This window comes from Anser anser (assembly GCF_964211835.1).
Source record: "Anser anser genome assembly, chromosome: 17".
Lineage (NCBI taxonomy): Eukaryota > Metazoa > Chordata > Aves > Anseriformes > Anatidae > Anser > Anser anser.
Window position 1 is genome coordinate 2,335,870 of NC_139738.1, and position 11,422 is coordinate 2,347,291.

General features: G+C 37.8%; 1 protein-coding gene across 5 annotated transcripts in view; it reads left to right on the forward strand.

The window, feature by feature from the left end:
- The window catches only part of CFAP74 (cilia and flagella associated protein 74), a 74,941-nt gene that overhangs the window by 284 nt on the left and 63,235 nt on the right, over positions 1-11,422 (forward strand). For 3 of the 5 annotated variants that reach the window (XR_014573217.1, XM_083802323.1, XM_083802326.1), the window contains exons 1-4: positions 57-194; positions 956-1,085; positions 1,550-1,687; positions 2,755-2,852. The gene's annotated coding sequence lies outside the window, so the exon portion shown is untranslated. The other 2 variants (XM_083802325.1, XM_083802324.1) reach the window with 2 other exon arrangements.

Sequence of the window (11,422 nt, forward strand, 5' to 3'; positions counted from 1 at the left end):
CTCACGGGGCAGCCCGACTCCCCTCGGGCCCGCCCGACCCTTGTGGAGCCCTCCCGGGGGTTTCGTTCCCCGCCGGGCCTGCGGGAGGCTGGGCCGGCCCGGGGCGGCGCTGAGGAGAGGGGCGGCCGCGGGGAAGGCCCGCCCGGGGGCGGCCGCAGCGCGCTGGAGCTCCGGGAACTGAAGTCTCTGAAATGGTTAATGTCCTTTCTAGCTCGGTTTTATGAAGTATTTTTTTTATTTTATTTTAAACTATACCTCATTGGTGCTCGAAGCCCAGCCGTCCCTCATATACAGCAGGAGATGGGGCTCTTCAGGTGAAGGCACGGGGGAGCTGAACCTGCACAGAAACGCTGCTTGTGCTGGCCAAACAATTACTGTGTGCCTTAAAACAATCTTCCAAGCAATTATCTAAGGAAAAAGTTTGCCTTGGGTCTTTGCTGGTCTATATTTACCTGTTATTGGACAATGGTAACACACCAAACTTCCAAAATAAATTCAGACACATCAGTTTGTCTTGTGTAACAACTCTTAAGACTTTCTGACCACCTTCAGTTGTGCAGTTGTAATCTGTATTTTGAAAATACACACACAAAGAAATGTCCTTAGTCTCCTGCCATTGCTTTGTGTTCACCTACATCAAGTTCCTTTTGGACACCATTTAGCACTTTCACAAGATTTACGGGGGGTTTATGTGTGTGTGTTCATATGAATGCTGCTTTCTTCTGCTGTTTCTACAGTCTTCCAGAACGTGCATAGTTCAGTGCTATTTTACTACTTTAAGTAGCTGTAGAGTGGCAAAACTTACTCCCATCAGTCTAGATGTATTCTGTGACACCAAGGAAATGCACCAGATGCCTTCATTTATCAATTTTTAACCTGAATGAATAGTGTATCCAGTGTTAATTTTAACTCGGTGGAAACTGTTGATATAATTTCTTTTTTCCTCTTCTTTCAGATTTCCTCTGCTTTAAATGGAAACTGATATGTAAGATATGTCTACAAAGATAATTTCAGAGCAAGCTAGACTTTGATCTCCTTGTCATGTCAGTTTGATGACTTCAGCTTGTTGGACTGGGAGATAAAAGGTAGCAAGAGTTCTTCAGAACTGCGATTTTGGCACTTCGTGGGTTTTATTGGTTTTTGTTTGTTTTTTTGTTTTTCTCTAGCACAGCTTACTCAGGTTAAAATACTAGGTGCATTTTCAGTGCTTAAGGAAAGTCTTAACCGTATGTTTTTTACATCTTGCAGAGATTTGGTAGCTGATCACCTAGTACTAATGTTAATTTAAAAATCTCTTCTAGTTGGAAGACTATTTAAGCACTTCAATTTTTTAGTAGATTGCTTTCCACTTCTGGGCAGATGGCATTTTTTGGAGAGGATGTCAGCTTTCCTCTGTGCATTAGCTAACAAGGTTGTAACTGGTTTGAAAATGCAACATATTGTATGATCATTGTTTCAGGCATATTGCTTTTAAAACGTCATTATCTTCTGTTGGCCTAGAACTGTAAATCCTGAATGTACTTCTGAGCTTGTTTGTTTGCTTTTTCAGATGGCAGATCATTGTATTTTTATCTTCTACTGAATCATCCTCAGCTTAATAAAAAGTCATACTGTTGCTGTCCGCTACACCCAAACTTGAACACCTGTTGATATCCTTATTAACGCGACTATTTTAAGGGTCTTACAGGTAATTTCATTTTATTTTATTTCATATTATTTCATTTTATATTCATTATTTCATTGTGCCAGTATTTGTGACAGTAAATCTGAAGCCTGTATTTAAGAATGTATGTCTGGATATTTCCAGCAGATGGCAAGATATGCCCAGGCAACTTGTCTGGGAAACACACAGTTGAATACACAGTGCTTGTAAGTGGTAGTTCTTTACTTTAATGCTGTAGGCTCTTAAGAACTGTTCTTTTAAAAATTAGCTTAAAGTGAATACAAATTATTTGAAGTTAATTATAGCATTACTTTAAAGTGCTGCTTCAGGCATAGATATTTGTATTAGTGCCTATAAATCTTGCTCCACTACAAGGTTTTTCTATCTGTATTTTCCTTTTTAAAGTTTTAAGAAACACTTGCTGTTTAATGGCTTTGGAAACTCTTAGGCTAGGCAGTACAGCTGTTTTAGTGGCTCTAACAAGAATGTAGTAAATTTCCTTATAATGATCCAGTATTCTTTTTACCTCAGTGTCTTGAAAGAAACAAGCTGCAGTTGCATAGGAAAGTTGTGCAGCAGAGATATATGTTCCTTTCTGTCTTGGGCCGTTATTCAGAGAATGTTTTGTCCCGCATATCTCTGTGTATATATATGCAGATACGTATATACATATATATGAGTGTTTATGTATATGTAATTCCCTTTATTTTAATAGATCTACTCGTATACTTAGAAAATGAAGCACGTATACACCTCACTGAATCCACAGAATGAAATTAAAACAGTTTATTCCAGGGTTCACATAAAGAAAGTAATGCCTTTTAACCTTTTCTGTAAAAGGAATAATATTCTAAAATCTCTCAGAGCATTTTCTCTACATGCAGCACTCAAAAGAAACAACTAATTGTCAAATAACATTTTTATACACTACAACCAGGAGGAAATTAGAATATTTATGGGTTTAAAAGTTAACTAGTTTACTGAATACTGTAAAAATAATTTAATTTCTCACACGTTACTAGTATTCTGTCACAAATAGTTACAAAACCAGGAGGAAAAATTAAAAATGTGCTTTTTAAAATTGTTTTTAGCTCACAGGGAACTATTTTCTCATCAAGCTGGACTCAGCATAACCAAGAGACAAACATGAGTTTTCACTCATCTTCTTCATTCATCCTGCTTAAAATCTGTAAGTAACATGGTATTGGAAGAAGTAATATGGTTTTGGAAGGTTGCTGTTGCATCTGAAATTTATTGCATATATTGAATGTTATTGGTTTTTAGCTCCTGTGCTATTATTTCCACTGTGCATTTGCCTCTTCCTGATCTATCAATAGATGCATTTGTCTAATGAAAATGCAATTCAGGTCTTACAGATAGTTCTGACCTTCCTTCGCAAACAATCTCAGCAGTTCTTTTTCACATTTTGATGTACAAACCTGTTTGAGTGCTTGTGCTTTGCATTAACCCCTTGTTGTTCTGCCAGCTATGGCTGCTGCAGAAAGAAAGGAAGAAAGGGAGCATCCTAATGCTTACTCATTCGTATTGTGTGCTTCCTCTTGTATAAGTTGGAATTGTGAACATAAGAACAGATACAAAAAAAAAAAGTCTGTGAATCCAGGCTACAACCAAAGGGAGAGAGATTTAAAGGTGTTGGGTGTTTTGGCTGCATAAAAGAAAGTTTGGCCAATTTATAGCCATTAAAGGAATGTTTTGTCTTAGTAGAATGCACGCAGTAAGCCATGGCTCATAGTTTAGTAGCTAAAGGCTCATGCAGCTGGGCTAGTGAAGGGATACAGTGGCTTATTCTTATGAACAGTACTTTTGGTCAATACAGGTAAAGAGATTTTCACGTTGAAATGATTTTTCTTCACTTTTAGGTCTGAATTATACATAAATTTAGAAAGTCTGTTTGATAACTGTTATCATTGTGTATCCCAGATCCTAAAGGGGAAAAGCTCAGCTCTTGAACCCAGTGGGGACTCCTGAGTTGAATATTAAAGGAGAATTGCAGGTTTCTGAGAGAAACACTCCAGGTCTGCTGGATGCCTTGTGAGTGGGAGGCAAAGGCGCTATTTAACCGGAAGCATAACATGAATTGATAATCCTGTGTTAGGAGGCTCTTGGTTTACTATCACTGCCAGTTCGTCTGCCTCATCTCCAGAGCATTCTCTCTGGTTTACAGAAAGCTGCTTTTGAAAGAAATATATCCATTTAGAAACAAAGATCAAAGGATACATATTTGTTATGGTTCATTTTATTTCACAGATGATGAATTCAGGAGAGCTGAACACACTATCTGTGTAGTTTGGGGGCTATTAGTGCTCTGTTGGTTTACTTCTGCCATTTCTACTGGGTATAAGAAACAAGGAGAAGAAGCTCTCTGAGTTAATTCTGATACATAAATGAACACATAAAGTTGTGCAATTAACTAGCAAGTGACTCAGCTAGGTCCTTCAATGCTTAAATGACTAAAACTATTGGGAATGTTCCAACCATTAAACATTCTTAAAGAGTCATTGCTTTGTGTGGACTCATCATAGATGATGTACAAAGTTCTTATAAATTTAGACAAAGACCCAGAGTTGTAGGGTTTTAAACCCGATGACTGGGTGGCAGGACCTGTGGGTTTTTCTACATTAGCCTTGCTGAAATTAATTTGTTTGTTTGTTTTTTAAATGGCTCCATCCACAAGTACTTGTATGTTGCTGACAGGGTTGACAAAAAAAAAAAATCCGTCTCCTTTTCTCTCCCATAAATATTTGAATTTAGACATAATTATGATAAATAGTTCTTAAAGACAGTTATTGAAAAAAATAGGCCAATTAATACTACTTTTACCTTAATAAAAGGAGAAGACAGTTGTCCCATTTTTACTTGAACTAGTGACTTAAGATCTTCAGATATTTTAGGATCTATCAGCTTTCCAAGGTTTTAAAGATTTATAGGGATTAGAACTGATGATTTCAGACTATGAACAAAACAACAGATAAAAGGAAAGAGAAAGCTATTATCTTCAAACATACGTGAAATGTGCGTAACCAGTTCTGTGTCACTCTGGAATGAAAATGCATCTCCACAGAATTTCTTCTCTGACAAATCAAACCAGCAGCATATGCAGACGTGCAGATTTCTCTTCAGCCTACTTTCTCTCTTTTTCCCAGGAAAGAGACAAGCTATTTTTTCTATTGAAGTAATGGCATTGAAATCATTGGATCCAGTGGGAGCAAGTATGGGCCAAATGCCTCTGTGTTTGGATTAAAAAAAATATAAGTCAAATCATTAATATGTTTTAACATACTCTGGAGTAAAGCATATATCCTACATACCATCAGAAATCACCATGGTAGTTCCTTACTGATTTCCTTGCTGGGTTGCATGTTAGTGGTTTTCTAGCCTGTGTTAATATAGAGAAAATGAATAATGTTTCAAGACTATTTTAAGACAACACGTCCTTTATTTGTGTTTTTTATGGAAGATAGAAGTACCCAGAAGCTAATTTACTTTTGTTGGCACCACATTAGCCTAGAGGATAAAGGAGAATTCTATGCGTAGCCCAAGCTACGCACATTTAAAAACACAGAACCAAACCTCTATGCTTCTGTGTTTATTTTTCCAGGATATTTAAGCAACCCGTCCTGTGAAAACACATTTTTTGCCCATTTTCCTTTTGTATATGTACATCAGCAGACAATACGCTGGAAACCATAGAGACTCCTTCCTTTTTGCTGCATAACCTGATCCTAATCCTTTAGAAAGCAATGATTCCACTTCTGAAAGGTAACAGTGAAAGAAACTGGAGAAGAAAGGAAACTGATGTTTCTGCAACTGAAGACATGTAACTGTCATTTCAGAGGATGGAAGAAAATGGTGAAAATTTTAAACAAAAAAAGACAACCCTGGGGGTCAAGTATTCACCTTGGATTTTTGAGTATCCTAATTTTATTGCTTTCCCTTAACCGGACTTAATTACGCTTCTCTAAATTCTCATTATTCTCAGCTAGCATTGAGTTTGAATGAAACACAGGCATTCTTAGTTCAAAATACTCCAAATCCTGAAAGTGCCTGATGAGTCCTTCACTAAGCATAAACAAAAACACCACTGGTGCAATCTGAAGATACTCATAGCCAACATATTAAATGTTTCTTCTTTATAAAGTATAGGTTCAATTGTAAAATACTATATGCACTGTAGTTTATAAACAATATGTAGAATCCTCCTGGCTTTTACATGTAGAATCTCATCTATATATATATATATTAGTTGCACACACACCCTGGAAAGATGAGGGTAGGATAATCCTAAATAGATGCCTATAAAAATGTGGTAAGTTTAAGAGGTACAGAAATAGATCTTTTGTGTTTGGCTAACTGTAAAAGAAATGTAACAATAAAGGAAGAGCAGCCTGGATGGAGTATGGTGCCAGATGTTTTACAGATTACGTTGTATCTCATCACTCAATCTTTATTTAATCTTAAAAGACTGTGGTAGTTCTAATACTGGAATAGCTCAATGGCCTATATGTTGGCTTGCTACGTCCGTGCCTGTTCCACACGTTTCCTCCTTAAAGCTGGCCACTTTTTTTTTATAGTTTAAAGAAAAACATCCTCTTCACCCCCATCTAGTAACCCAATGCATGAATATTCAGGGCTTTGTGATATTTGTGGTAGCAAAGGTAATTCCCAGTGCTCTTCTTTTTTTCCAGTTACTTATCCAGTAAGCAACTAATGCAAGCCTGTACTTGCTAGCAACTTACGTTACCCAGTGGCTATGTTAAAGGTGTTTGGGCCAAAATTATGATCTTCAGAAGAATTTGTTTAGGAGCGTGGAGATTTTTTGAAGAATGCTGTAAACTGCCTTTTTGTCTTTATTGCATATACGTAGTGACACAGTGTGCAGTGCAAGAGAAAGAAATGGGAAGAGAGTGTGTGTTTGTGTGGGAATGTGCTGGTCAATTTATGAAATTACTGCAGGGTTGAATCTCTTTAAGGTAATAATATCTGGAAGGTACAAATTTTGTACATTGAGACTTAAAAATTCTGTATGGATTTGTGTTTTTCATACATGCATAAAGAGATTAGAGTGGTCTTGCCTAATATGTCTAGTGTCAAAGAGAAATAAAATTGTCACTCTTTTCCAAAGTATGACATACTTTTCAAGACCTACAAATATAAAAACATTTTTCTTTGCTTTGTCATAGTGTCTGACTTTACCCCACTTGAGAACACAGAGAACAATGTAAGTGCCAAGCATTCCTGATCTCAGTAGGAGACGCACATGGTCCATGACAGACATTATAGCGAGAGAGATAGGATTCTGGGCTAGAGAGGTCTTCGGTTCAGCAGAATTAGTCCGTCCCACGCATTGGTTGGTCCTAGATCTAGAATGATCAGAAGAGTTCTGAGATAGCTCAGCTATCAGGGCTATTTGGATGACTTGTTTTGAACCAGCATTTTGCTGAGCAGTGAACTCCATTAACAGCTGATTAGTTCTGTTGGTGCTATATTTTCTGACAGACTGGGCTTGACTGTCTTCTCAGATTTGTTTTTGCTGTGCACGAGTTAGTAGAAGGAATAGGCACGATGGAAAGCTGGTGTAAGGAGAGAACAGATCCCTAATGCATTATGTAACGATGAGCTGAGGTCTTCAAATTCATTTCATTTAAGACACTAGCTATAAAGGCAGAAAGATGGTGTCATGCATTTCAGCTACCAAATCCATCCACATAGATACATTCACTGCCAAATTTTTATTCAGTCTTCATCAAGAGGAATGAGCTATATATGTTTGTAACATATACTGGACACGGAATTATTATTACCTCAAAAAAGCTTTCAACCATGGCAAGTGTTTTGAGCCACTGTAATAAAGAGGGCATGAGGGGAGTTCCTTTAGATTTTTTTAAAAAGAAAATAGGCTTTGCTATCTATTCTGCTGCGGAGAGAAATATAAAGGGGGTGCTGTTTTCCTCCTAATGGGGAAGTGCTTTCTTAGGTTAATGACTCTGAGTATTTAAAATCAGCAATCGTATTAAGTGTTTGGTTGTACCGACACTAGCAGCCTCATTGAGTTAAATTGGTTTCGGTACATTATCTGTTGGATTAGCAAACCTGAGAAGAACTGACGTGAGAGCTTTAGCTTGGATAAATGCTTGCCTTTTTGCCCAGAAACAGTATAGACATATCTGTATATTGACCTTTTAATGGTGCTGTCACTGCAAGCATTGCTTTCCAACAAATCATGCAACATCTTGCTCTTCATCTTGTGCTTTCTGATTCTTTTCAACCTCTTGAGGCAGCAACAGCTATTTTTTGTAACATAAATACAGTAGTCTGCGTAAGTGCCCCCCAGAAAGCACTCATGAATACAGAATGGTACTTTCTTTTCTGTTGTCAAGGCCAAATTAGAGTTTTATGAACCCTTGGGCACTGAAAAGGCAAAGCTTCATTATGGGATGAAATCTCTGAGGTTATTTTGATTTTCCTTATAATGTCTTTTATCTTTCGGTTCAATAGTTGGAACATCTATTTTGTCTGCTTATGGAAGCTACAATTTCCTTATAATCTACACTTTATTAACACTTCACATTTAGAACGATCACATTAATACATATCCCACTTTCTTTGTCACGGACACACCAGTCCATAGAGCAGTACTCTAGTGTGCTGAAAGGAACACAAATACTCTCAGGTACAGCACAGAAACAATTCCTTCTATGTATTTTTTTTTCCTCCTTGACATTAGTACAACCTATTCAAAGCATGGATAGCCTTCAGCTGATGTCAGATTTAAGTTAAGTGTACCATAAAGTTAGAACTGATTAGGGTATTCTCTTTGGATGTTAACACTGCATTATGGCTTTTAAATAAAAACAAAACAAAAAAGATAAAACACTTCCAAAAGTACAGAAGCTTCAGGTTTGTGCAAAACTGCAATCATTACAGAATACTCCTATACTGAAGGTCCTCCTTTAGAAGAGTTTGTCTGACGTTTATATCTCTGGTTTTGGTAACACGTTTTTAAAAATGCCACCCTTCACAATGGAGGTGTTTCGTCTTGTGCTACTCATGCGAGTGCAGTAACGGGAGCTGAAACACCTGTTCTCTCTGAGTCACCTCATTCCTGGAATGGACACAACTGCCATATGTATGCTCACATTCTGGCTTCCTGAAATATTCTGAGATATATATATATTTTTTTTTTAGGTGACAGCCTAGCATTCTAGCTTTGGTTTTGGGGTGGTGGTGTTGTTGTTGCTGGTGGTGGTGGTGGTGTTTTCTTTGAGGGAACGATTGCTGCCACCTTTTACTTTGATCAATCGCAACCGAGCTGTGCACCTTGAAGATCTGCAATCAAACTGCAGAAAAATTCTTTGAATATATCTTTTGAAGAAGTCAGCAGGGCACGCAGCCTGTGACTGTCTCCCAGATGGAGAAGCAACTAATTTTGTCCAATAACCCCGTGTGATTAACTCACTTGGCTTCAGGGTAAGGAGTGATGTCAGGTGCACAATTACAAACTATTACTGCTGAAGTAATTAGATTAGACATTGCCTTTATAATATATGCAGCCGCCTTCTCACTAATTACTCTAAATAACCAGCCATCGTACTCTAGAGGGACCAGGTTGCTGCTTTTTTCTCTGTTCTTCAATAACTTCAATCCCAAAATCATGGATTACTTTCTTACGATTTTCATTCCTCAGGAAGCTACTACAAGTATTTCCTCTGCTGGATTTAGTCAACAATCTCACTTGTAGCAGTAGTTCCTGACCCCAAAAGGCAATGAATTAAGCTAATAGCTAGACAAACTAGCAGGATACAAAAAGGTCAGACTCTGCATTCACAGCAGTAGTTATCTACTGGTATTAAAAAAGGATTATTTCTGATTTATGCAAGTATAATAGAAGAGTAAAGCACTATGACCTTTTTAAAGCATGCTGTTGCGATATGGTTCAAAGTGCTGAGTAGGATGTTTCAGACGTGCCTATCACATTGCCTTGCCTATGAAAGTGCACAGTTAAGCTTCCTTTGCTTCAGAGACCAAACAAATAGGTCAGGTGTAAATTGGAACAGCTCAGTTCCAGTGGAAAGGAGGTGTAGACAGGGGAGGCAAGATAAGTCAAGGACTTGACCCATGATCATGGAAAAAGCAACAGCTTAGTAAGGAGAAGCCATTATAAAATCACACTTCTGCTGTTTGCATCCCACTCTCTACTTAATCATAAACCAGTAAGAATGATTGAGAAGAGAACAGAAGGGGTTGCAGCTCCAGCTGTTGAACTTCCTTTGGAAGAAAGGGATCTTGACCAAAAATGAACTTAGAAAACAAAATGGTGCATTTCTGTAATTTAACATTTCAACATCTGGAACAGAAAAAATAAAATAGAAGTATGATAAGCTGACGGAAGAATAGAACCCTGATCACCTTAATTCATTAAAGCTTTCTGGATAAGATGAAAATTGGGTATACCTCACCTTAACTCAGTATGTGAGACTCAGTGACTATGGTAAATAGCACCACACAAGTACTGTTGGGATGCACCTACCTAGTTGGAGGATAACAGTTTCTGTGTCTCCTGAAAGGTTTTTTTCTTCTGTAAAACTCAAAGATTTAGGAAAGAACTCAGTATGGTTATATATCAGTTCTGCAGATGATGCAGTGAAATGACTTAAGTAAGGTTCCCAACAAGTCAGTGGCCAGAGCTTGGAGCAGAATCCAGGTGTCTCAGACCAGAGCTAGACTGGTAAGAACTTTGTGGAAGAATGATAGCTTGATGTCAGTTTGTGCCTTCCAGCACACAGTTCGCAGAAAGTTTTTCCATTATAGCAGAAACTAACGATCCTAACGGTGAACCTAAGCCTGACTTACGATGGGAGCATATTTTCTATTACAGCTCAGTTCAGGATCATTAATTTTTTTTCAGAGCATTCTCTTTACTTCAGTGATGTTGAACAAATCTCATTTTAAGTTATAAATCTGTGTTAAAATGCTCTTTCAGTTCTGGTCATGTGAAATCCGACCACATGTCACAAATACATGTAAGGCAGGAGGAATGAGCACACTGGGCTGTGATCAAACGCTTGTTTCCTCCTCGATGCAATTGCAACTATTGCTCAGCAGCCACTGCATTCTAGATACCCACCTTCAAAGCCCAGCACAGCTCTTCTCATATCTACATCTTTTGTCTTGTTTAATCTTGCACCTCCCCATGCTCCCTTCTTTCAGCCACTGCCTTAGTTTCTCCTTCCTACCCTCCCTCTCTAGTTTTGTGTGTTCTGTTGTGTCAATCCCTACATTTGAAACAACCTTTTTCAAAGCATCAAAATCCTCAAAAATACCTTTTCCTTATGAAGTGTCTTCTATTGGTTTCCTATACTGAAAATATTTTGGTTTTTTTAATCCATATCCCAGTATATTTACTGTGTTTTTTTTTTTTTAGAGGTTAATTATGAAGCTTGTATTTGTTATGTATAGTGCGTTCATTTGCTGAGATCACTGGAATTATTTACAGAACAAAGGGTTACTTTGCATGAGTTGGGTGACTTGATCTAGTCTTGCATTAAGGAGCATGTATGAGTACCCATAAATTTCATTGTCAAGTAATATGAAGGGGCCTAACATAGTATATTAGGTCAGCCTCTGAATAAAAATGGCAAAAATATTCAAAGCGACTGAGTAACTTGAAGCCATTTATGACGTTTTGGAACTTTACTCAGCTACTTAGGGCCAGATGCAAAAAGGAGATTTTCAGAGGCA